Here is a 24,033-nt window from a genome sequence, read left to right as displayed (position 1 = left end):
AATTAAACCGGCAGTCTCAAGCACTTGCATAGCATTGACCACATACCTAGAATCGGAGACAATATTAATAAAAAACTGAGCTCCTATTCTTTTTTTTTTTTTTTTTTTTTGTCTTTTTCATTTTTACTGGTACTGGGGATCAAACTCACGACTGCCTGCTTACAAGGCAGGCACTTATGCCACTGAGCTAAATCTCCAGCCCCCTTTTATCAAGTGTCATATGGAGTCCCTCGAAGACTTCCCCTGAGGAACCGAAACCTTGACTTTCTCTAATTTTCTGCTTTGAGGGAAATCTCTTGTGGAGACTGGGGAGCAGCAAGAGCTGCGCTATCTTGTCTCCTTTATTGATTACCATAGTACCCACAAGAGATTGAACCATAATTTTAATGTGTCCTGTGTAGTCTGAGTCTATGACCCCCGGGACTACTATGAGACCCCGAAGGGCCGTGGAGGATCTCCCGATCACCAAACCCACGGAATTTTCGGGTAACGGTCCCTTAAAGGTGGTTTCAACCACTCAAACACCCATATCAGGCACTAATATAAGTCTGGAGGCGACACTGAGGTCCACACCTGCTGACCCAGGGGTGGCCCTTGTTGAAGGCTGCCATCCTGAGCTGTCCTGTCTCTGGGGCGGGGGCCCGCCTGTGAAGGGGGCCCCCTCTGGCCGTTTTTTGGCCCTCTAGCATCTCGTCCACAAATACGGTTGCCCTGAGCATCAAAGACCGACCTACACTCCTCAGCTTTGTGTGATCCCCTCTTGCATCGCCCACAAACATATGGTTCTTCATTCCTAGGACGAGGCCTAGCATCTGCATTGTTTGGGCAATGACGTTTAATGTGTCCTGGCTCCCCGCAGGCAAAACACCCTTTAGCCTTACATTCCCCTTCTAACCCTCGAGGTCCCCTCTGCTGTACAGCCGCGGCCAGGAGAGCAGCCACTCCCGAGTTGGAGAGCGGCCCCCCTATCTCTCTACATATCCTAATCCAGGCGTTGAGGTCCTTGTTCTTATGAGGAGCTATCGCTGCCTTGCACTCCTTTGTACATTGCTCAAAAATCAGCTGCCTTACCAGCGGTCGAGCCACTCCCGGATCAGAAAATATCTTATCGGCAGCATCTTGCATTCGGGCCACAAAGTCAACAAATGGCTCTGTGGTACCCTGAATTATTTTTGAAAGACACAAGGAGGCTGTTCCGGCACCACTTACCTGCTTCCAGGCGCGGAGCCCTATGGCGTTGATTTGTTCATAGACAGCGCCAGGGAACTGAGCCTGATCATCAGCGTGCCGACCTTCTCCCATAAGCATTTCCTTGTTCCACCCCCGGTTTCCCCGACTGGCGTTTCTCTCAGCCTGCTCTGCAGAGAACTCTGCGTACCAGGCTTGCCAATCCAGGTAACTACCCGAGGGCAGACACGCCTTTGCCAGCTGAATCCAGTCCGCGGGGGTGAGGGGCCCAGAAGACAGGTTCTCCAGCATGGCAATGGTGTAAGGCGCAGTCGGCCCAAAGGTTGTAACTGCATTTTTAAGTTCTCTAATCTGCTTTATCTCAAAAGGCTCCCATGCATTACGTCCCTGGCCCATAGCTACTTGTACAGGAAATATCCCGTAGGGGCCACTATCTATCCCAGGTGGTGGATGTACCTCATGAGACAAACGTCCCCCCTGCCAAAGCCGCCTGTAAAAATACCGACCCGCCGGCGGCGGAGCATAAGACGGCGGCCATGATTGGGCGGAAAATGGGGGCCCGTGCATCACTTCCTGTTCTGGCGAAGGGGAAGGGAGCTCCCGGGCGGCCGCCTCGCGGCGAGGGATCGCCTCCGGGAACAGCCCCCAAGGTGGGGCGGAAGGCTTCGCCTCCCTCTCGCGCCGGGGAGCGCTCAGGAGCTCCCCACTCCTCCGCAGACCAAGTTGAGCGGAGCGCAATTCACGGCGCAACGCTGGGAAGAAACCCTGCGACTCCTTATCGAGCGACTTAGGCTCCTGACAGCTGGTCTCTTTGGCCTCCTTGCCATTCAACTTTCCCTCGTCCTCGGAGTCAGACGACTCCGAGGCTAGAGCCCCGTCCTTCTCCTTAGCATCTTTGTTCCCCTTGACGGGCCCCTCTCGGGAGCTCCCCGACTGGGCCTGCTCAAATACCCTGCGTACTTTTGTAAGCTCTTGAGAGCTTTCTCCACAACCACCCTCGCTCTTAGTGTTGCTACCTAGCATGTTTCCCATCTTTTAATATGTTACTCACCACGTGAGGCCCAAGGAATCCGCCACTTACGCGTGAGCCTGAGGGGAGTCTAAAAGCCCTGTAGGTGCGCGCCACCCAGAGCCCAGGCTTATCCCCAACTCACCTGTCTCGCAGCTCTGTACTGGAGCGTTGTCCGCTGTCACGTCTCGGGGGTGATCAGTCCCCGTGCGGGCCACCAAATGTCGATGTCGCTCCCGGCCGGCAGGAAGGACACACGACAAAGTCTGGCAGTGGACAACCTTTTCTTTTATTTTTCTTCTCCGTACAGCCTGCCCTGGGATCGCTCCCAGCCGAAGCCTCCTTTGGTCCGCTCCCCGCGGCTCCTTCTGGGCTTCTACTTCCGGGCTTCTTCTTCCCCCCCAGGGGTGGCACCAGTATATATACGGATACAGTGTCCAATCATGTTAAAGTAAGCAAGGCAAGCTGATTGGCTAACATCATCAGTTGCCAGGCAGACTATATTGTTGAGCGGGTTGCTTACGCGGTAAGCAGGAAACTAACGTGCTCGATGGGAGGGGTAATCTACCTCAGGCTTTACTCTTTACTACAGGCCTCACGTCCGCCAAGTGAGGCGACCGGGCTCGGGGCTGCGGCTCCCAACATCCGCTGAGCTAAATCCCCAGCCCCAGTTTGCCGTCTTTCCGTGGCCATGTACCCAGTGGCCTCCCCAAGAGTAGTGACATCACGTCAACACTTAAAATGCAGACATCTGACTCTCTCTATTTCTGTCTCTGTGTCTCTTGTCTTTTTGAGATGGGGTCTCAGTATACAGTTCAGGCTGGCCTTGAGCTCATTTTGTAGCTCACCTGGCCTTGACCCCTTGGTGACCCTCCTGCCTCAGCCTCTTGAGTGCCAGGATTATGGGCATGCACCTTTACACATAGCCTTATTTCTGTATTGCCAATGATTATGTATATTGAAGGAGCATAACCATTTTATCTGTTCTGTATGTTTGTTTGTTGGACTGGAAATGGAACTCAGGACCTTGTGCTTGGCAGGTAGGCAGGCGTAGTGCTGCTGAGCTATATCCCCAGCTCCTGGGGTAACCATTTAAGTGGGTGTAGAATTTCATGCCAGGGTCTGAGTGTTTCCTAAGACTTGGGTGAAATAGAAATATACTTCTGAATTAAGATGTATCTATTTAGTCCCTTAGGTTTGATAATAAATGTTTGTTTTTCCTAGGAAGGTTATTTATTTACTTATTTAGCAGTATTTATACTGTTTATCAAGTGTTAACTGTCCTTACAGTCTGGAGAGATACTGTGTGTCCTGCCAGGAATCCCAGGAGGCTGGGAAAGCCCAAGGCAGGGGTGAAGTTAGGAGGCTGGGGGCTCTGGGGCTCAGCTGCTCTTGTCACAGGCCCAGGTCCCTCCAGTGTAAAATGAGGGTTCGGTGCCTTTCCTCGATGCCACAGTTGGCTCTGGGTAGATACTACTTGGTGAGTCTTGTTTGACAGATGGCGATTGGGTCTGCAGGACTTTGTGCTTGCCAGGCAGGCACTTACACCACTGAGCTAAAGCCCCAGCCTTCTTTAGTTTTGGTCTCTTAGTGATTGGATTCCGAGCCTTCACCTGGAATGATGTGCCACCCCTCTTGTGACGTTTTGAGGCATCTTGTGGAATCACTGAGTCACCCAGACTGGGTTGGGGCCTCCAGAGGTGCTGGGATCCTAGGTATGTGCACCCTGCCTCCTCTGAAGGGAGCTTGTGAAGAGCAGCCTTGAGGCTTCCGTATTGTTTTGTTGTTTTATTTTAAACTGTTTGGCGTGTGCATTTAACTTCACATGAGTACGTTTAGTTGAATTACCCTTTAATTGTGCTTCCCATGTGGGTTGTGTGGGGAAGCAGCAGAAACTCACCTGAAAGGGCGAGTGATAAAGTGGTGACACGTTGGCAGTGTGGTCTGGGGGTGCTTACCCTGTGATTTCCTGTGAGGCGGAAGGGCTCTGTGCTCTTTGAGAAGACTGTGTGGGAGGCCCTAGGACTGCCAAGGAACGTTCCTGGAGTACTGGTACCATTCTGTGCTTTTGTTTTCTGTGGTTTAGGTTGGTTGGGAACTCATGTAGCCCAGGCCAGCCTTGAACTAGTGACGATTCTGCTGCCTCAGTTTCCCAAGAGCTGAGATGACAGGCATGTGCCATCACACTTGGCTGAACATTATTTTCATAGGAAAAGAAGAAATTCTTAGGGAAGAATTTCTGTTTAGTTAGCAGTTCACCAAAAATAAGAATGTGAAAAACTCTGAATCTGGAACAGTCATCCCATCCCCCCCGCCCTGCCGTTCCTTCAGGGGATGAAGCTCAGTGGTACGTGCCTGCCACGTGTGCCCAGGGCCTTGGGTTCCATCCCTAGTACTGGAGAAAGAAGACTGAATGTTTTTCTTCTTACGGGAAGTGTAGGTCTTTACATAAGGCACCTTGGTAGATGATGGTTGGTAGATAAAGATGTTGAGCTTGAATTTCTAGCGTCCCTGGAGGTGCCGGTGAATGCAAACTTAAGAGTCTTTGTGTGCACCCTTGCTCCACAGCAGTGGCCAGGAGGAGAAGCCTTTTGGGTTTGGCCATGCATTTGTTTCCATTTTACATTCAACACTCACTGGAGAAGGCAGCTTGTTAAAAGCACTGTGCTAACTTTAAGTGCCTTTTTTTTTTTTTTTTTTTAATAAATTGACCCAACTTTTCATTGTAATTTAAATACAAGTGTTCCTAGAAAGCTTTTTTTTTTTTGGCATGGGGGATAGAACCTAGGGTTTCACACATGCTCAGCTTCCTGCCTCAGCTTCCTCAGTGCTGGGATTACAGGTGACATTTACTTTATATTGAGACAGAGTCTTGCTAAATTGCCCGTGCTGGACTTGAACATGAGAACTTCTACCTGTTTCCCAAAGAAAAAGCATTTTAAAAATTTGATGTTATTAAGTCAATACTTTTTTTTTTTTTTTTTTTTTTGTCTTTTTCCTTTTTATTGGTACCGGGGATTATGCCGCTGAGCTAAATCCCCAGCCCCTAAGTCAATACATTTATTGCATGTTTGCTTTGAGTAGAAAATTGGGCCACACAGTGGCAAAGGAGAGAGGCAGAAATCTTCATCCCTGTGGAACTGACATTCTGGTGATACGCTTTTTTACACAAAATATTTCGATTAAAATATGTGGTGTGTAGTTTTAAAAATTTATTTGAAATGCATGTGTGTGTGTGTGTAACTGAGTATTGAACCCAGAGTGTACACACTAGGCTACTTCCTTGGGCATTTAAAAAGCTTTTTTAAGTGTATTAATAGTTGTTTCCAGTCCATAATGATCATACTCCTTGTACATGTATAGAAGATATCTTAACTCCTTTTTTTAATTTTTTTTATTTTTTGAGGCAGTCTCTCACTGTGCAGTTCAGACTGGCCCCAAACTTGGGGAGATCCTCCTGCCCCAGCCTCCTGAGTGCTGAGACTATAGCCATATACCACCACGCCAGCCATTTTAACTCTTTTTTTTGTTTTCCTTCCCTAACTCCCTCCCTCTGTCTTCCCTCCATCTCTAGATCTTCTCATTTGCAAAGGATCTGTCTCCTTATTTTGTATTATCTTTTATTATACTTTAGCATTTTTATATTTTAATATTCTTATTTTGAGACACGATCTAACTAAGTCACTAAATTGCACAGGCTGCTCAAACTTGTGATACCCCTGCCTCAGCCTCCCATAGTTCTGGGGTTACAGGCATGTGCCACTAAGCCCAGCTAATCACTAACATTTTGATTTTAAAAGAAGTAGAAGCTGGTGATAGTAGTGCATGCCTGTAATCCCAAGACTTGGTCACTCAAGAGGCTGAGTCAGGAGGATTGCTGAGACTTCTAGGCCTGGAATAGTTGAGACCTAGTCTCAAAAAAGAAAAAAGATGTGGAAGGGATCAGCCAGGTGGTACCCTTGGTAAACTTGCAAGGATGTTTGGAAACTGTTTTCTGTGGAGATGAATGAATTTTTTTGAATGAATGAATGACTGAATGTTGATGATGCTTCCTTCTGTGTCTCCTGACAGGTGGGCAGGTGAGGTGACAGAAACCTGTGCTCTCGGTCAGTTCCTGGTGTGACTGGTGAGCTCACCATCAGTGTTAAGTCGTTACTTGTACAGCTGGGCTTTCTTCTTGACGTTGGGTAGGGATTGGCCTTTTTACTTTTTTTTTTTTTTGAGACAGTTTCTTGCTGTGTATCTCAGGCTGGCCTTGAACTTGGAGCAATTCTCCTCGCTCAGACTTCTTAGTGCTGGGACCACACCAAGCTTGCGCCCCTGCATCCAGCCCAGATGGAGCACAGATGCACTGTTACGAGCCTCTGGGTGGACAGATTCATAGATGAGAGTTCTGAGACTCCTCACACACAGCCCCACCCTTGGCAGCCCAGAAGAGAAAGGTGGAAAGGAAGGCGTTCCGGAAATACAGCAGAGTAGAGGCCGGCCTGTGGCGCTCTAGCCTCTGTCCTTATTGCTGTGGCCTGCTGCGGGATAGCAGTCTAGTCTGCACCACGACTCCAGGCCCAGCGTTCCCCCAGGGCTTGGAGGGCAGGTGCGATCAGTGGTGGCTGCAGTAGCCGGAAGTATCCCTTCTGGAGCCAGCACAGCTGGCCCTCGGGTGCCGCAGGTCTCTGGGGTCTCCGGAGGAGAGCCAGGCCTTGTTCTCAGCGCCATTTCAGATCTGGGCCGTGGCTGCACGGAGCTATTCATGGAAAGAGTGGTAAAGTATTTGCACTTTGCTTACTTGAAGCTACCAGGGAGAAACATGCTAAGGCAGTAATGGGGAAGGCTTCTCAGGAAGAGGCTTTGGGACCCATAGGTGTGTTGGAAAGGAAAGGTCAGGAAAGATGCATTTTGGGTCAGGGTAGGTACTAATGAGGCGGGTGTTTCCAGTCCAGACATTGGACTTAATGGTTCAGCAGTTTCACACCCGAACCCCAAGAACATGGTACAGTGCAGATAGTTTCTCTCCAGTGCGGTGTGTGTCCGAGGGGCGCTGACTGGAGCCTGGACCGTGATGCTCTCTGTACCCAGAAATGTGTGGCTTCGGCAGTCACTTGTTCATCAGCCCTAGGACTGTTTTCTATTTTCAAACGTAGGTCTGTCTTGAAGCAACTTGGTTTTCCTGCTACTGTGCATAGTTACTACTGAATCATTTGTGTGCCCACCATGTATTAGTCTGCTTTCTGTTGCTGTTGACAGAATACCTGATGCAGCGGCTTAAGAGCAGGGGTTTGTCTTGGCTTCCAGGTCCGGATGTTTCAGATCTCATAGGCGGATCCATGGTCTCCTGCCTGTGCATGGCTATGGCGGGCAGCTGCTCACCTGGCAGAGAGCAGGGGCCAGGCACCATGCCTGACCAGTGCCCCAGCCCATTCTGACAGCTAGCTGGCCCTGGGCACAGGGGATGGACCCGTCCTTGGCCAAGGTCAGGTTAAGCCCAGGCCTGGCCCTGAGTATTCCTCATGGGAGCAAAGGGAGCCTTGCAGGAGTTCCTGGGCTCACCCAGCGTTTCAACGTGGTGGTCATGGAGTGGCACTCGTGAGAAACCTCCTGCTGTCTGGAAGGAGAGACCTGCAGTGTCTGGGACAGAGGTATTCACTGTGGAGATAAGTGCGTAGCACGGCGTGTGACTGATGTGAAGAAGACATCTGTGGCGTGTGAAGTGGATTAAAGGCAGGCTGAGGTAGCTCTTCGGGAGAACAGTTGCCTAGAACGCGTGAGGCCCTAGGTTTCATCACTAGCAGCACACGCGGAAAAATGTTTATTAGAAAGGGGCTTTACTATTTCACAGCCTTGCATAAGGGGTATTTACACATTATTCACATTCAGTTTTAAAAGGGATATTAGACATATGCAGTTTTTCTTGGTGTTTTGCAGGGTTTTGGTTTTTGGTTTTTGGAGACAGGATCATGAAGACCCTCCTGCTTCAGCCTGTGGGATTACAGGTGTATGTTATGCCTAGCCTGCACCTCTTTATTTAATGAATATGCAGTGAAAATTGGAAGAGCTTCTGTATGAATGTGAAATGACAGGGTATTTATTTTGTATACACAGTGCCTGTTAGCCATATCTCAACCTTCCTGTTGTAGTGGGACCATGAGGGTGCAGAACCGGGTGGCTTCTGAGGCCTACCCAGGGCCACCATTCCAGGAGAGGATGTGAGTCGGGAAGGTGGCAGGAAGTGTCCAGAAAGTGTTAACAGCAGTAGAATCAGTTTTTAGACTTTCTAAGAAGTCACGATTCATGATGCCAAAGTTACCGTGCTTACCTTGTTACTTCACAGGTACTCGTTTTCTCTTTTTCTTAAACATGGCCTTAGACATTTTTAGACAATCTTTTTTATATTAGAGATACTAAGACCCAGCGGAATTGGATATGGTGGTGCATGCCTGTAATCCCAGCTCTTTAGGAGTCTGAGGCAGGAGCCTCAGAAAGCAGAGGTTAGCCTGGGCAATTTAATGAGATTTGTCTCAGAACACAAACATCAGAATGGCTGGGAAGTAGCTCAGCAGTGAGGCGCATGCCTCGAAGGTGAGAGCCCTTGGCTCAGTGCCAGAGCCACAGAGCAGAACCAGAGACAAAAAGCCTGTGCTCAGTGACTTTTATCATAAGTGCAAAGGTTTCTCTGTGTGACCATTGATCCTCAGTAAAATCCGCAATAGTGGAAAGCCATCATTGGGCAGGACCCTCACTGGGGACTGAATGTGTCCCATAGGCCAGACTTGTGTGCTGTGAGGCTGCCGTCTTGAGGGTCAGTTGTGCAGGCACTGTGTCCATGGTACCCAGCCAAGCTCAGCCAGCCTCCCACCAGGCTGCAAGGCCTGGCCGTGTTGGGGGAGGGGATGGGAGGGAAGGGAAGGTTCTGAGCCGCAGTCCTTGTGTGTGGTCGGCTGACCAGAAGCCAGGGCTGCTGTTGGTGTGCTCACTTGGTCCCGGGCTCCTCCATCCTGATGAGTCGGACTGGGGCTCAACCCGATGGCTTCAGCCAGGGCCAGTCCTCCAGAGCTCACTGCGCAGTTGGGAACACAGGGTTAGTGTGGAAGACACTGGTTCAGGGCAGTGGATCGTTTGCTGCCGAGTTGGACAGAACTGTGGAGAAATTGGGCAGAACAGAGGAGCTGTGGTCTGTAGATTTTGTCAGGAGGGAGGGAGGGAGGGAGAGGGAACTCTGCATATGGCTGAGGTTGGCACGGTTGGGTTTCATGTTATTTTTACGTGATTATTAACTGGAGCATGGCTTCTAAAGCCTCCGTCTGACTGCCTGTGTTGCGTGTTGGTAGGAGATGCAGTCCCAGCACATGTGGCTTATTTCTCAGTGTACTGTAGAGACGGGCACTTGGGGGCTCCCTTTCCCCTCACCAGCCAGAGTAGGACTGCCAGTAGAGTGGCATTCTAGGCCCCCAGGTACCTTTTAAAACCAGCTCTTCCCTTTCCTGTTGAGAAAGGTCTCGCTCTGCAATTTAGGATGGCCTTGAATGCACTGCGTAGTTCAGGCTGGGCTCCAGTTTGCAGTGATCCTCCTGCCTCAGTGTCCTGAGTCCTGGGATTATAGGCGTTACCACCACGCCTGGCTTGATTCAGTTTAATGAATGGTCATGCTTTAAAATCCTGCTTGTTGTGGTTAAAGAGTCTTTCTGACCCATCTACTTTATAGAGTCCAGCCACGCTAATGACTGGAGAACCAAGCACATTTAGAGCAGGTTAAGGCTCTTGAGTTTATTGGTTTAAATAGAATTTGATATATTTGATGCTACAGTATACAAAGTTATACTCAAAGATTTCAAGGAAAGAGACAATATGGTAACTACTTTTATGTCGGGATTATCTTGTGGTGAAACACTATTCTGCTTAAATGGTTATGTTTTGATCTGCGCTGATTTGCTGTTATGCCCTCTTTTATCTCAATCTCCATTTTATTATTTACTTTTTTATTTTTATCCTTTTAATTAAGGGAAAAGTAAATAAAAAAACAGCAGGATATATTATAGTAACCCACTTTGACTTTCCATTATCTTGATTTAAAGCCCTGTATAGCTCTCACCATCTTGTTTTGACTGATGTTCCTCTATTCTGTTTTGCTTGATAGTACCAGGTTCGAAAGTTTAGGCAACAGCTGTGAAGATAGTGGGATTCATTATGACGCCCATTCTGGTTGACTATTATCTACTTTTGAAGACCTATAATGTCTCCAATGTTTTGGTTTTGTTGGTTTCGTTCTTTACTGTTTTGTTCGATTTTATTATATCTGATGATATAGGCAATTCTATTAGAGATAGCGGGAGGCATTATGGTAACCATTGTTGATCACCTTGTATTATGCTTTCACATTATATATTATGTCCACCCTTTTGATTTGACTGACTCTGTTCTGTTATGTCACATTTGGTTCTACTCTCTTCCAAAAAAGTAATAAGAACTGTGGGAGCAACAAAACCCAAAATGTGTAATTGTCATTGTACAAAAGAGAGGAAAAGAAAGTGCTCTAAATAATATAACTGCATGTATATTTAAGTGTATAAGATAGATAATGATATTACTGAGTTTTGTTGGATCATTGAACAGAACTGTTTGCAGTCTCACTGTTGGAATGTCCACTTTACAAGCTTTAATTTTGTAACTTGAACAATTATTTCTAAGATGACAATATGTAATCCATTAACTAGTGATTTCCTACTGTTTATTTTTTTTCTGTAAATCTGTATAACTTGTACCCTTTCTCTGCTTTTTTTTCTTTTTCTCCTTAAATAAAATAAAAATAAATAAATAAATAGAATTTGCAAAGTGTTCCCTTGTGCAGTCTCAGCAGAGCGGACCCCAGAAAGGCCTCCGCCCTTCTGAGTCTTTTTTATTTTGAGACAACCTTGATGAGTTGCCCACGTGGGGGTTGAGTTTGAGATTCTCCTGTTTCAGCTTCCTTCCTTGCTGGGATTGCAAGTGTATGCCCTCTTGCTCAGCCTTCCAGGTTTGTTGTTTAATTGATTGTCTTTTAGTGCCTGTGTTGCTGAAGTGAGTACAGATTTTTTTTTTTTGAGACACGGTTGACCTGCGTAGTTCAGGGCTGACCTTGAACTCTGTGTAGCCCAGGTGACTCTGTAGCCTCAGCCACTTGCATGCTGGGATGACAGGTTGTGCACTGATAGGCCCAAACCTTGGAGCTTTTGAGAGCCTGTGTCCCTCCACCTGAGCCGCACCTTCTCCCGTGCTGAGCTGTCCCGCTGTGCTGTGCTCATCTGTGCTCATCGCACCAGTGCTCTGCTGATAGCCAAGGACCCTGTGCCATCTTGTCTCTATGTTCCTTCACCTGCACGGTTTGGCTTTAGGGGGAGGATGCCTGTCTTGGTTGCAACCAGAAACCCTTTAAAGGCACACAGTGAGCAATGGGGTGGGCCACACAGCAGCATGGGTGCTCCATCGGGACCTGAGGCAGGAGCACCTCTGTCCAGGAGCTGCGCTGGCCAAGGATGGGGTGGCAGTGGGAGCAGGGTGGGGGCCAAGGGAGAAGTAGGTGAAAGGAGCAGGGAAGGGAGGGCAGAGTGCAAGGAAGGGCTTGCTGCACAGGCTCCCAGTGTCCCTAGGGTCCCTGCCCGCAGCCCAGGGGAGCCATGGTGCCTGCCCGGTGCTCTTGGCTCCCGGCTCTCCAAGCTCAGCAGGATGGCGTTTGGTTTCCTGAGGAAGGGAGGGAAGGGAAGTGGCCAGTGCAGCTTCCCTGTTTTAGGCTAAGGGGACTAGGGGATCAGAAGGGCCGCATGGCGCTTACAGTTGGATGGAGGGAAGGGTGACTCAGCTCCTTTGCTTCTAACTGCACCACAGCCACGTTTCATTTTTATTTTCGGCAGTGTGGTAACGCAGATTGGCCCTGGGCCTCCCCAGCCTTCTTGTTTTGTTTGGAGACAGGGTCTCACTGAGTTGCCAGACTGGGCTTCCTCTGGTGGCCTTCGTGTTTCAGCCTCCTAGTATGCCACCATGCCACTCACATATCTGTATCTGTATAAAAATAGCATCTTTTTCTGTCACTTTTCTAGATGAGACCGCAGTGAGTGCCAAGAGTTGGTTGGATCAAGTGATTCTGTGATTTCTCCGGAATTCAGGACTGTTGGTGCTGGGGTTTTTGTTTGCTTTGTTTTAATGTAGTTGTTTTGGTGACTTGAAGGACTCTTGGGTTGAGTCTTGGGTCGAGTCTTGATAGTTTAGACAGTTCTGTTCCACTTTGTCCTGTTTCGGTGCTGAGGCTCCAGCCTGTCCCCTGGAGCTTTCTGTCCTCCCATCTCTCAAGGGCGTCCCCTGCGCTAGCTTTCCGGTGCACTTTGTTGCTTGATCTATGTAAGAGGAGCTGCTTTCTTGGTGGCATGCTACTGTTGTCTAGATAGTCTGGCTTATTTGGAAATATTTTTTCCTCCAACCTTTGAAGACCTCATAGCACTGTCTCTTAGCTTCAGTGCTGCTTTTGGGGGTTCAGTGGCTTTCAGACCCCCTGACCTTCTGCTTGGCGCCCCACAGCTCCCCAGTGCACTGGTGCTTTAAGATCCACCTCTGACTGGTGCCAAGAAGCTTCCCGAAGGCGCCGGGATGTGGGGTCTTTTTCACATACTGTCCATGGGTCCCTTTTTCATAACTGGAGCTCGTGTCATTTATCTCTGGGAAATCTTTTCTTTTTCTTCTGGTGATAGTGGGATTGAACCTAGGGTCTTGCCACTGAGCTACGTCTCAGCACTTTTAAAGCATTTTATAGGCCCTTGCTGAAGTGCTCAAGCTGGGCTTGGGCCTGAGGTCTTCCTGCTTCAGCCTCCTTGAGTGCTGGGTTCTAGGCAAGTGCTACTGTGCCCAGCCTTAGGGCATTTTTCTCAAATGCTTTTCCTTTTTTTGTGGAACTCCTGGTAGTTGGATGTTTGACAGGTCCCTTGCTACTCAGATTTTCTTCCTTTCTTCCATTATTGATGTTCTGTTTTGTGTCCCTTTTACCCAGAGAAGGGTAAAGCTCTTGGGGTCCCCAAGCATCTTTGCTTTCTTTCCCTGCTCTCTCCCCTAATACTGGCTGCTCAATGTCTCCTTCCTTGGTGCTGGACACCATATGCCACCGCAGCCTGGGTAGTGTGGGGAGCCTCTCTCTGGGTCTCAGCCCCTCCTGCTGGGCACCCAGGCTCAGAGGTGTCAGGGTGCGGCCTGTGCCTGCCCCTGGCTGCTGGTGTGCGGCTGTGCTCTTCCCACCTTGGCTTCTTTGGCCGCTTTCGCTCCACTGTTAACCAGGTCTGTCTTTTTGTTGCTGAAACTTTAAAATTAACTTGTTTTTTAGGATCTGTCTGTGGTCACTGTAGTGCGTCTGCAGGAGGTGGTGGAGGGAAGCACACTGTTCACTCCAGGTTATGTCTAGGGACTCCAGCCTGCAGCGCCAGGTCCTCACGATGCCCACGCTGTGGCATTGTGGCCACACACTGGCCCCAGCTCTCGTTTCTGCCCGCTCGCTGTCTGTGTGGCTCTTGACCACTACTGCCTGCACTCATTTAATGTTGTGAAGCCTGTGCTTGGCTTCCTGGGAACCTGTGTGTTCTGGAAATGAGCATCCGGGATGCACACTCTTGAAAACTTCATGATTTAATTTTGGAAGGCCTATGTTGGTCTTTAGGCTTAAAAAAAACTCTTCAGAACTGATTACAGTCAAGGCTTGTGTTGTTTACCATCTTGTTTTGAATGCTTCCTTTATTTTTCTTTTTGGGGGGCGGTTTGAGACAGGGTCTTGTCATGCAGTTCAGGCTGTCCTTGAACTCACCATGTAGCCCAGACTGGCTTTGAACTCTCAGCAGTGCTTCTACCTCAGCCTCCTGTGTTGTGGATTACAGGTGTGTGCCACCAGGGTCCGCCCCTCACTTCCTTCTGTATCCAGTAGGGTTGCAGGAGGGAAGGCTTTGCAGCTTTCTCAGGTGCTGTGGGTCTTGTTTTCTGCAGCGCAGTCCTGGAGTGGGGATGTTACTCTCACCACGGGGTGGACAGGGATGGGTTGCTGGTCTCCGCTTTCTTAGGGGTCTGTGCCAAGCACAGGCTTTTGTCCTATAGCTATCCTTAGTCTTTTATGGTCCCTCACAGTCTTGTCCGAGATAGGGTACATCCTCAGGAGAATCACTTGTCCCAAGAGGGCGGTGGTGGAGGTTAGCTCTCTTAGTTTTTTAAGAGTAGGAAAATTTACTGGGGAATAGGAACGGGGGACAGGGGGGATCTTGAATGTGTTGCCCTGTTTTTTTCTCTCTCTCTTTGTAAAAGTTTTTTTTATTTCAGAGACAAGGTCTCACTATATAGCCCGTGCTGGCCTTAAACTCAAGGCTGTGCTGCCTCGGCTCCCCAGTGCTGGGATCACAGGTGTGCACCACCATGCCTGGCTTATTGTGTGTTCATGCAGTCATATTGTGACCAGCAAGCTGTGGCAGCACAGTCCATTGAGAATACTTACAAGAGAAGTAATTGCCGGTCTTGGAATTGCCTCTTGGTGTCCTCAGGTGTTTATGGAGAATTTAACATTGTTGGCTAAAAGCTAGTCGCTTCTTTAACTTGTTGTCAGCAGCAAGGTGACTTACCTCCCTGCCCTGCCCCTCTCCTCTGGTGCTGGGGTCAGCCTGGGGCTGGCTGGGCAGCACCCTGCCCGGAGCCCAGCTGCCCCATATGTGTTTCTCTGTGCTGCTCAGCCCCAGTCTTTTATTTCAATGCAACTGGGGTTGAGTCCAGGGCGGTGCCTTCAGCTGTACCCCCAGCCCTTATCCTTTTTCTCCTGAGAGACCGGGTGGGAGTTGAACTTGTGTTCTTCCCACCTTCTGGAAGTGCTAGGATGGCAGCTGTCCCTGTCTGAATCAAGTCCTTTGGAAGGCCTATTTCAAATCCTGCCTCCTCGGCAGCCCTGGCCCTCATGCCTCTCCTGACCCAAGTGTATCCTGTCTCCTTGTGGTCTTGTGTGGTACTGCTTTGGCACCTGGCACCCTGGCTCCCTGCCCTCACTTCCTGCTCCTGTCCCTCTGCGGTGCCCTGAGACATGTGTGTCCTGCTCCCCAGTTCTGCACCTCCCAACTGGAGGCGGCATTCTGGGGCCTGGAGCGAAAACCTGCACCTCACCACCTGGCCCCTCACCCTATCCGTTTGCTGGGTGACCTGGACTCCACTGGGTACAGGGATGCCTCTATCTCCAGTTACTGAGTATTCCAGGTAACCTCCCTAACTCAGTAACCTCCCTAACTCAGCGGTCCTCTTGTTTTCTCAGTTGGAAAACAGAGACTGTTACATGAAGAAATCAAAGTTAAACTTAACAATTCATTTGTGTTTTGTTTTTCTGAGATGTAAAAGCATTAACACATAAATTGTCTGCTGTTAAGGGTTTTCAGGAATGTTTTCGTAGTTCACCGTTATTGGGAAATACTTTAAATTTTAAATTATGACCTTCCCTGATCTTTTGACTTAAACTCTTTTTAGCAGTATTAGTGGTAGTGGTTGGTTGCTTTCTCTAAACGTTACTGGGCACAATGACAGGTTGTCATCTGTACAAGTGGAAGACAGTTTTACCTGTCTGAGTACAGGATTCAGATATGTGCTTGCAGGAGTGTCTTTGACTCGGCAGTTTATGAGCAGTTTCTTTACTTGGGGGGGGGTGGAGTGTGCTGAGCTCCTGTGCTAGGCTCCAGCTGTGGCGGTTTCACCTGGTCCACCAGGCCCTGACAGCAGCGGCTGAGCTGCCCATTGGAGACGCTCACGCTCCGGGCTGGTTCTTCCTTGGCACACTTTGGAGGCAGTTATGCTAGGGGCATTCACATTCCAGGATGCCGGGTGGCCCTGGTGGATTGGTGTTTATCATTAATGGTGCCGTCTTTTTCTGTGTTCTGATGATCTTTGATTTCTTGTGTGAAGTGAATGCGTTTGTGAATGCATCCCGACATCCTCTGCTGTAGGATGGAGGATGTGTACATGTGCTTTTCTGATAAGAAGTGATGCCCAGGAATTCAAACCTGAAAAAGCAGCAGTTTCTGGGTGGAGGTGCGAAGTGGGCAGCTGTCTCTCATGATTTCTCATGCTGAGCTCACCGTCACATCCCCACCGTGAGGTTTTAGGGCACTGAGGTTTTTCCTTTTTTGCAGTGTCCGGAGACAGTGACTGTGGGAGGTCAAGGGCTGCCTGTAGAGTCCATGATAGCTGAGTAGTCATTGTGTGGTGAAGCACAGAAGCACTTAGTGCAGGATCCTTGAAGGCCGGCATGTGCGCACTGGCCTGCAGCCTTCACTGCTGTGGGAGCTGTGAGAGGGCAAACCTGAGGGGTGTGTTTGCGGGGCGGGGCGGGGCGGGGGTGCTTGCAGCTGTGTGGCTTAGGGTACTTGTCCCCTGCTGTGGTTTCCATGCCTAACTTACTCCTAAAGGAAGACTATGGTGGTAAAGAACTGACAGTGCATATTTCACAGATCCCCTTGACTCACCTTTCACACTGGTCCCGAGGACACAGATGCCCTTGTTTCTGGTTAGCAGTGAACTGTTGGGTGGTTCGCTGGTTTGGCTCCTTTGATTGGTCTGGCATAATGGGAACCAGATGCCCCAGCAAGCTCTGCTTTTACTGGGGAAGGAAAATCATTCTGAAATTCATTGCTGTTTCCTTAAGTAGGGAATTTTCAACTCCTTTATCTTCCCACTTAATGGAATAAAATATTGTTACTGTGTTGTATGGGTTTAAAACATAATCTATAGCTGTTTGTACTTTATAATTTCAGGTAGAGTGAGATTGCTTATGCTGTTTACCTTTTTAATTTGTTCGTCAATCAAACAGTAAGAACTTTGGGTAATTATTTTTGTTTGGAGAGAAAAGACAAGGAAGGCAGCTTTTCACTGTCACACTCCCTTTTAAAGAAGAAGCTTTCTGTATTGTGGTATTGTACTCCAGCTTCTGGTGCAGAGAGAAGAATTTTATCTCAGGGAGCTGAGATCTCAAACCCAGGTCTGATGGTTCTGCAAGATTTTACTAGAAAGCGCTCCATGTGTGGTTTTAGTTTGGGAGACTCAAGATTTAGCAGAGTTCAACAGGTTTTTGCAGGCCGGGGCTGACTGGAAGCTTTAAGGAGGCTGGCGGGTTGTGAATTCTTCAGGGTGTCTGGCAGACGGTCTAAGCTGCAGACAGTGTTGCCCTAAGTGAGTTGCTGATCTTGTGGCTATTCCAGACATCCTCCCGTGTGTTCCTGGTAGGCACAGCAGTGGGTCCTGCATTTGCTGATGCTTAAGATGGCTCAGGATGCTTAGGAACCTTTTTTATTTTTTTATTTTTTTTATTTAAGGAGAAAAGAAAAGAAAAAAAAACAGTGAAGGGGTACAAGTTATACTGATTTACAGAAGAAAAAAATGTGCAGTAGGAGGTCACTAGTTAATGGATTACATATTGCCATCTTAGAAATAATTGTTCAAGTCACAAAATTAAAGCTTGTAGAGTGGACATTCCAACAATGATACTGCAAACAGTTCTGTTCACTGATCCAATAAAACTCTGTGATATCATTTTCTATCTCATACATTTAAATATACATGCAGTTATATAGTTTAGAGCACTTTCTTTTCCTCTCTTTTGTACTGTGACTATTACACATTTTGGGTTTCATTGCTCCCACAGTTCTTATTGCTTTTTTGGAAGAGAGTAAAACCAAATGTGACATAACAGAACCGAATCGGTCAAGTCAAAAGGGTGGATATAATAGATAACATAAAAACATAATACAAGGTGATCAACAATGGTTACCATAATGCCTCCCGCTATTTCTAATAGAATTGTCTATATCATTAGTTGTAATACAATTGAACAAAACAGTATAGAATAAAACCGACAAAACCAAAACATTGGAAATATTGTAGGTCTTCAAAAGTAGATAAATGTCAACGAGAATGGGCGTTATAATGAATCTCATTATCTTCTCAGCTGATGCCTAAACTTTCGAACCTGATACTATCCAGCAAAACAGAATAGAGGAACCTGAGTCAAAAACAAGATGGTGAGAGTAATACAGGGCTTCAAATCGAGATAATAGAAAGTCATAGTGGGTTACTATATTATATCCTGCTATTTTTTCCCTTTAATTAAACGGATAAAAATAAAAAAGTATATAATGGAGTGGAGATTGAGAAAAAAAAAGAGGGCATAACAGCGAAACAGGGCAGATCAAAACATAACCATTTAAGCAGAATAGTGTTTCACCACCAGATATTTCCTACCCAAAAGTAGTTACCATATTGACTCTTTCCTTGAAGTCCTTGAGTACAACTTCGTATACTGTAGCATTAAGTATATCAAAACAATGTAAAACCATTTAAGAGAATGACAGCATTATAGAGTATTTAGAATCGACTAACAGAAAATGAACAATGGTTTCTGTATAGTCTCCTTGTCTTTGCAAGGTTTTTGCTTATACTATCGTACATAATAAAATCCAATAAGATACAACCTGTTTAGACCATTGGAGACAGAAGAACAAAAGCTAGATGAGGCTTCAAAACAAGATGGTACTAAATCGGTATTACCTATTAAGATGTCATTTTCTCCAAAATAGCTGTTCCTATCATCCAATCGTCTCTGTCTCATTTCTGTTGAGCTCTGTTTCTGTCAGTAGCTGTCAGTTTGTCTTCTTCATTTTGTTCTCTGCTCCATTCGTTGTAGCCTCCCCGCCACTATTTCTGGGTTCTTTGTATTTTTCTTTTTTTAGAATATCCTGCAATACTTTCTGTAGGGTTGAATTGGTGGTTGCAAATTCCCCCAGTTCCTCTTTATCCTGGAAGCACCTCGTTTTTCCATCAATTTCCAGGGACAGTTGTGCAGGATATCTCAATCTTGGCTGGAGATTATTATCTTTCAAAGCTTGAATTATTTCCCCCCACGCTCTTCGTGATTTGATGGTTTGTGAAGAGAAATCTGCTGTAATTCTGATGGGTGTTCCCTTGTAAGTAGTCTGTTTCTTGTCTCTTACAGCTTTTAATATTCTGTTCTTGTATTGAATTTCTGGAATTTTTATTATTATATGCCTGGGTGTTTCTCTGTTAGGGTTGTAGGTAGCTGGGGTCCTGTATGCCTCATACATCTGAGTATCTTTACCTTTTGCTAAATTAGGAAAATTCTCCTGGATTATTTCTGTGAGTAGCTTTTGTAGTTCACTTGTTTGTGTCCCTACTTCTTCTTTTATGTTCTTAATCCTTAAGTTATGGCTCCTCTTATCATCTTCTTGTCTTTGTATTATTGCTGTTTGTTTCTTTGTCATTTTTAAGAAGTTTTTCATTTCATTCTCCCATATTACAAGTCTGCCCTCCAGTTCAGATAGTCTGTCCTTAGTTTCTTTCAAGCTGTTATGCCAGTCTTCGATAGACTTCTTAATTTCTTGATAGTCCCTTTGAACCTGCTTCACATACTCAGTGCTTTCTCTGTTTTCTCCATCAAACAATTCTCCCCTCTTTTTCTGTTCTTCCATTCCACCATCTGTTTTTTCCTGGGTGGTGCTTAGCATTTCTTTAACTATTCTGCATACTTCTAGCTTCAGGTCGTTGATAACTTCATTCCTGAATTGGTCTATTGTCGATGTCCGCTCCCGGCCGGCAGGAAAGACACACGACAAGGTCTGGCGGTGGTCAGGCTTTTCTTTATTCTCTCCTTATACAGTCTGCCCTGAAGCCTCTACCGGTCCGCTCTCCGCGGCTCCTTCCGTGCTTCAGTCTGCCCCGAAGCCTCTACCGGTCCGCTCTCCGCGGCTCCTTCCGTGCTTCAGTCTCTCTCTCTCTCGGGGGTGGAGGCACTGGCTATATATAGGATTAATAGCTAGGCAGACTACCCTGTGAGGCGGGAACTTAGTGGGGTGATAAGAAACAGGTGCCACACAGGCGGGCTCGATGAGAGGGGTAATCTAGCCCAGGCTTTTGTACTTTCCCACAGGCCTCGCAATCACCGCGTCTGATGACTTGACAGTGCCATGGCTCCCAACATCTCCCCCTATTTTATTTTAAATGATGGCTACGCGCATCGCAGCCCGTCCTGGATAGAGTGCAGAGGCCTATGCCCCGAACTGAGGCCCACCGTAGGCCCTTAGCGTAGACCCTGGTCGGCCGTCCCAGGGTCCACCAAGGCCCTGAGGCCCTCGTCCTTTTTTCTAGGGCCAGGAATGAACCGGACGGAACCTGGTTGCACATAGGCATGCACTCATTTCTCTCCACGAATCCCCTCGGAGAGAAATTTATCTAACAATCCAGCGGCTTTCGAGCGGAACGGGGTAGGGCCTGGCTTAGGTTGAGTCGTGCTGGGGAGGCACGCTCTTACCCGTCATTGACTCACCCACCCTGCTACATGTTGTTGTCTAGGGAGGAGAATGTGGGAAGCCTGTCACTTTTAAACGCGGTCGTAGGCCATGCGAGCGAGCCATGCGTATACAAGGGTAGCACATAGGGGAGCAAGCCGTTCCAGGCCCCCAAAAAGGGATTGTCCTGCAGTTCTTTTAGGGCTCATCTTGTTGTTGGGTCTGCGGTTGGCCTCTGGTGGAACAGGCCTGATCTTCAGTCGAGGGACTTGTCGCGTCAACCTCTCTGGGACCCACATTGGCTCTCGTCCCGATTCCTGCGGAAAGACACAAACCGCGCCTCGGCTTCCTCTTTTGTATCTCTGCCCTCCTTGACGGACCCTTCTCGGGAGCTTCCTCACTGTGCCTGTTCAAACACCTCGCGTACTTCTACAAGTTCTTGAGAGCTCCCCCCGTAACTACCCTCACTCTTTAGGCACGTGTGTATCATTTCCCACAATGGACGAGCAGAGACTGAAGCTCTACCCTCCCGCTCTGCTAGGGAAAGGTCTCTGCCCAACTTTTCCCAGGAGGGCAGGTTTACATGCCCTGTAGGCAGAAACCAGGGAGCAAAGCTGTCAATCTCTGCAAGGAAATTTTCTAAAGTCTTACGCCCCACCTTGAGGTCCTTGGACTTTAGGAGTCTCCGAAGGACCAACACCAAGGCTGTGTATCTTTACTTGGCATGTTTCCCATTTTTAATATATCTTCTGTTATTTTTACTTCTATGTTTATGTTTTACACTCTTTTATTACCTTAAGTTCTGGTGTTATGTTTCATACTCACCGCGTGAGGCCCAAGAAACCCGCCACTTACGCGTGAGGTTGAGAGGAGTCTACAAACCCTGTAGGTGCGCGCCACCCAGGGCCCAGGCTTATCCTCTACTCACCTGTCCTGCAGCTGCAGCACTGTGTAGGAGAATGCAGTCCACCGCCGCGTCTCGGGGTTGATCAATCCCCGTACGGGCCACCAAATGTCGATGTCCGCTCCCGGCCGGCAGGAAAGACACACGACAAGGTCTGGCGGTGGTCAGGCTTTTCTTTATTCTCTCCTTATACAGTCTGCCCTGAAGCCTCTACCGGTCCGCTCTCCGCGGCTCCTTCCGTGCTTCAGTCTGCCCCGAAGCCTCTACCGGTCCGCTCTCTGCGGCTCCTTCCGTGCTTCAGTCTCTCTCTCTCTCGGGGGTGGAGGCACTGGCTATATATAGGATTAATAGCTAGGCAGACTACCCTGTGAGGCGGGAACTTAGTGGGGTGATAAGAAACAGGTGCCACACAGGCGGGCTCGATGAGAGGGGTAATCTAGCCCAGGCTTTTGTACTTTCCCACAGGCCTCGCAATCACCGCGTCTGATGACTTGACAGTGCCACGGCTCCCAACAGTCTATGAGGCTCTCTAGATGGCGCTTAATGTATATTGGTGCAGTGTCCACTATTGCCTGTTTCTCAGGATTGGGGGCCGAGGAGCCTTTTTTGTTGCTTCCCTTCCCCATATTTTCTCTTCCTTATAAAATGCAAGCTTACAAAGGAAGCCAGGCTTCCCTGCCTGTCAGCCACAGCCTGATCAAATTGCGCTGGCTAGTTGTTCCCGCCCACCGCTGCGCCCCAGGGAGTTGCGGAGGAGGCAGCCTACGCGGGAGTCGGTCGCTCCTCCGGGCCACCGTCAGGCTCTGGGATCTGGGTTAGGCCAGCCTAGGGAGTCCGCCCGCAGCGTCACGCAGGCCAGGCACTTTTCACCAATCCCGTCCGAGAGGGGAATGTGTGGCTGGAGTTGCCACGGCGCCCTGCTGCCGCAGGACTGCCCGAGCCCAGAAAAACCTCCGCTGGAGTCAAACTGTGGTAGGGGCTCAGTTTTCTCGCTCACCTTGCCACCAGTCAGTTTTCGTGTACGCCTTCTTGTCCGTCCTGTTTTCGACTCCGTTCGCAGACTCCCGTTCCCAGAGCTTCTGCGCGTCTCTCCTTGCCGAGCCGCTTGTGGAGGCAGCCAGCCGCCGGGCGGCGGGAAATCCAAACTGCGGCAGGATACCCAAATCGCGGTTTCCAATGGCACGTAGTCGAGCCTCCACACCGAGCCTTTTCTGTTCCTATTTTAGCGCCAGGACTATATTTTAAGTTGGTTTCTCTCAGCCCAGTTCGTTCCTGAGTCAGCAGAGCATATCTCTACCGGTTCGTGTCTCCTTAGTCCGCATCATTCCTGGCCTCTGAGCCGAGCCTTTCAGAGAGCCTCCGGTAGTTGCTGTTGTCTGTCCGCCATGTTCTCCTCCTCCAGGAACCATTTTTAGAAGTTTGCATTGGTACCGTGTTCATGTGGTGTAAAATTTGTAGTTTCAGGCAGTGTGCAGGGCAAATGCTGTCTCCTGGGCTACTTCCCTTCCTTACGGGTACTGAAGTCACTCCTTCCAGTGACCTGTCATTCTTGTACCAGAGTGCATCTAGCTGTAGCAGATTGTGGAGGTCCACCTTTGTTTTGGATTTCTGATTTAGCAGGTGGGCGTTGGGCCTGGGAATACCTATTTTTAAATGCTCCCCAGGAATTTTTGATGACTGGCCAAGTGCACTCAGTAAGGTCACAGAGGGCAGACCTGGGACGTGACCGCCGAGGCTTTCTTTGGTGTCAGTAGGACCGGTCAGCACTAAGTTTTCTTTTGCATGAGAGTTGTGATGCTGATGATCAGTCAAGCCGAGTCAGCTGAGTTTAATATGTGTATTTTTTTTTTTTTTTTGTCTTTTTCCTTTTTATCGGTACTGGGGATTGAACTCACGACTGCCTGCTTGCAGGGCAGGTGCTTACGCTGCTGAGCTAAATCTCCAGCCCCTAATATGTGTATTGTTATCTGACTGTTTTCATTTTGGGTCACTATCAGATACCAGAACACTTGCTTACCTTATTTGTCAACAGAAGACTTGTGACTGGACGCAGTGCTGTTTGCATGCTGAGGCAGGTGACCAGTGCGGCTCAGCAGCTGCATAGGGCCAAGCAGGGCAGCTGGCACCCACAGTGCCCTTCCCACACTTCCGCCTTCTTCTTGGTCCCCTAGGCACGTTTCCCTAGCACCCAGGCAGATGAAGGCAGTTGGGGAGAGGCTGGATTGCCTCAAAGGGCTGTGAGGTGCGGAGCAGATTTCCTGGTCTGGTGACAGGGTTCTTCTCACGGTTGCAGTTCTGCTGGAATTCGTGTCTTGGTGGAGGCTAACGAAGGATTGTTTTGCAGAATAACTTTCCTTTGGTGTGATTGTGTATTTTTATTTATTTACTTTTTGTTTTTGTTTTTCTGAGACTGGGTCTTGCTTTGTGTAGTGCACACTGACCTCCAGTTCACTTTGTACCCAGGCTGGCCCCGAACACATGGCAGTCCTGCCTCAGCCTCCCAAGCATTGGGGTGACAGAGGTGCATTACCGTGCCCAGCTTCCAGTGTGAAGTCTATTCTCTGTAAAAGGAGTTTCAGTTACAGCTTGTATTTCTGTTAAACTAAAGGAGAAAATTC

The 24,033-nt window shown here is 48.4% G+C and overlaps 1 protein-coding gene and 1 long non-coding RNA gene across 9 annotated transcripts in view; one reads left to right on the top strand and one right to left on the bottom strand.

Annotated features, from left to right (window-relative positions):
- Ubr5 (ubiquitin protein ligase E3 component n-recognin 5) overlaps positions 1–24,033 on the top strand; it is a 125,241-nt gene that overhangs the window by 11,807 nt on the left and 89,401 nt on the right. The gene's annotated exons all lie outside the window — the stretch shown is intronic.
- LOC134477946 (uncharacterized) lies at positions 20,722–23,169 on the bottom strand. The gene is made up of 2 exons (XR_010050279.1): positions 21,440–23,169; positions 20,722–20,828 (listed from the first exon to the last, which is right to left on the bottom strand). It is a non-coding gene; the product is annotated as an uncharacterized LOC134477946 (long non-coding RNA).

Source organism: Cavia porcellus, unplaced genomic scaffold (genome assembly GCF_034190915.1).
Source record: "Cavia porcellus strain 051 isolate PalLab524CR breed Dunkin Hartley unplaced genomic scaffold, mCavPor4.1 scaffold_10, whole genome shotgun sequence".
NCBI lineage: Eukaryota > Metazoa > Chordata > Mammalia > Rodentia > Caviidae > Cavia > Cavia porcellus.
The sequence above is the reverse complement of the archived record's forward strand: the minus strand, read 5'-3'. Positions and strand labels throughout refer to the sequence as shown.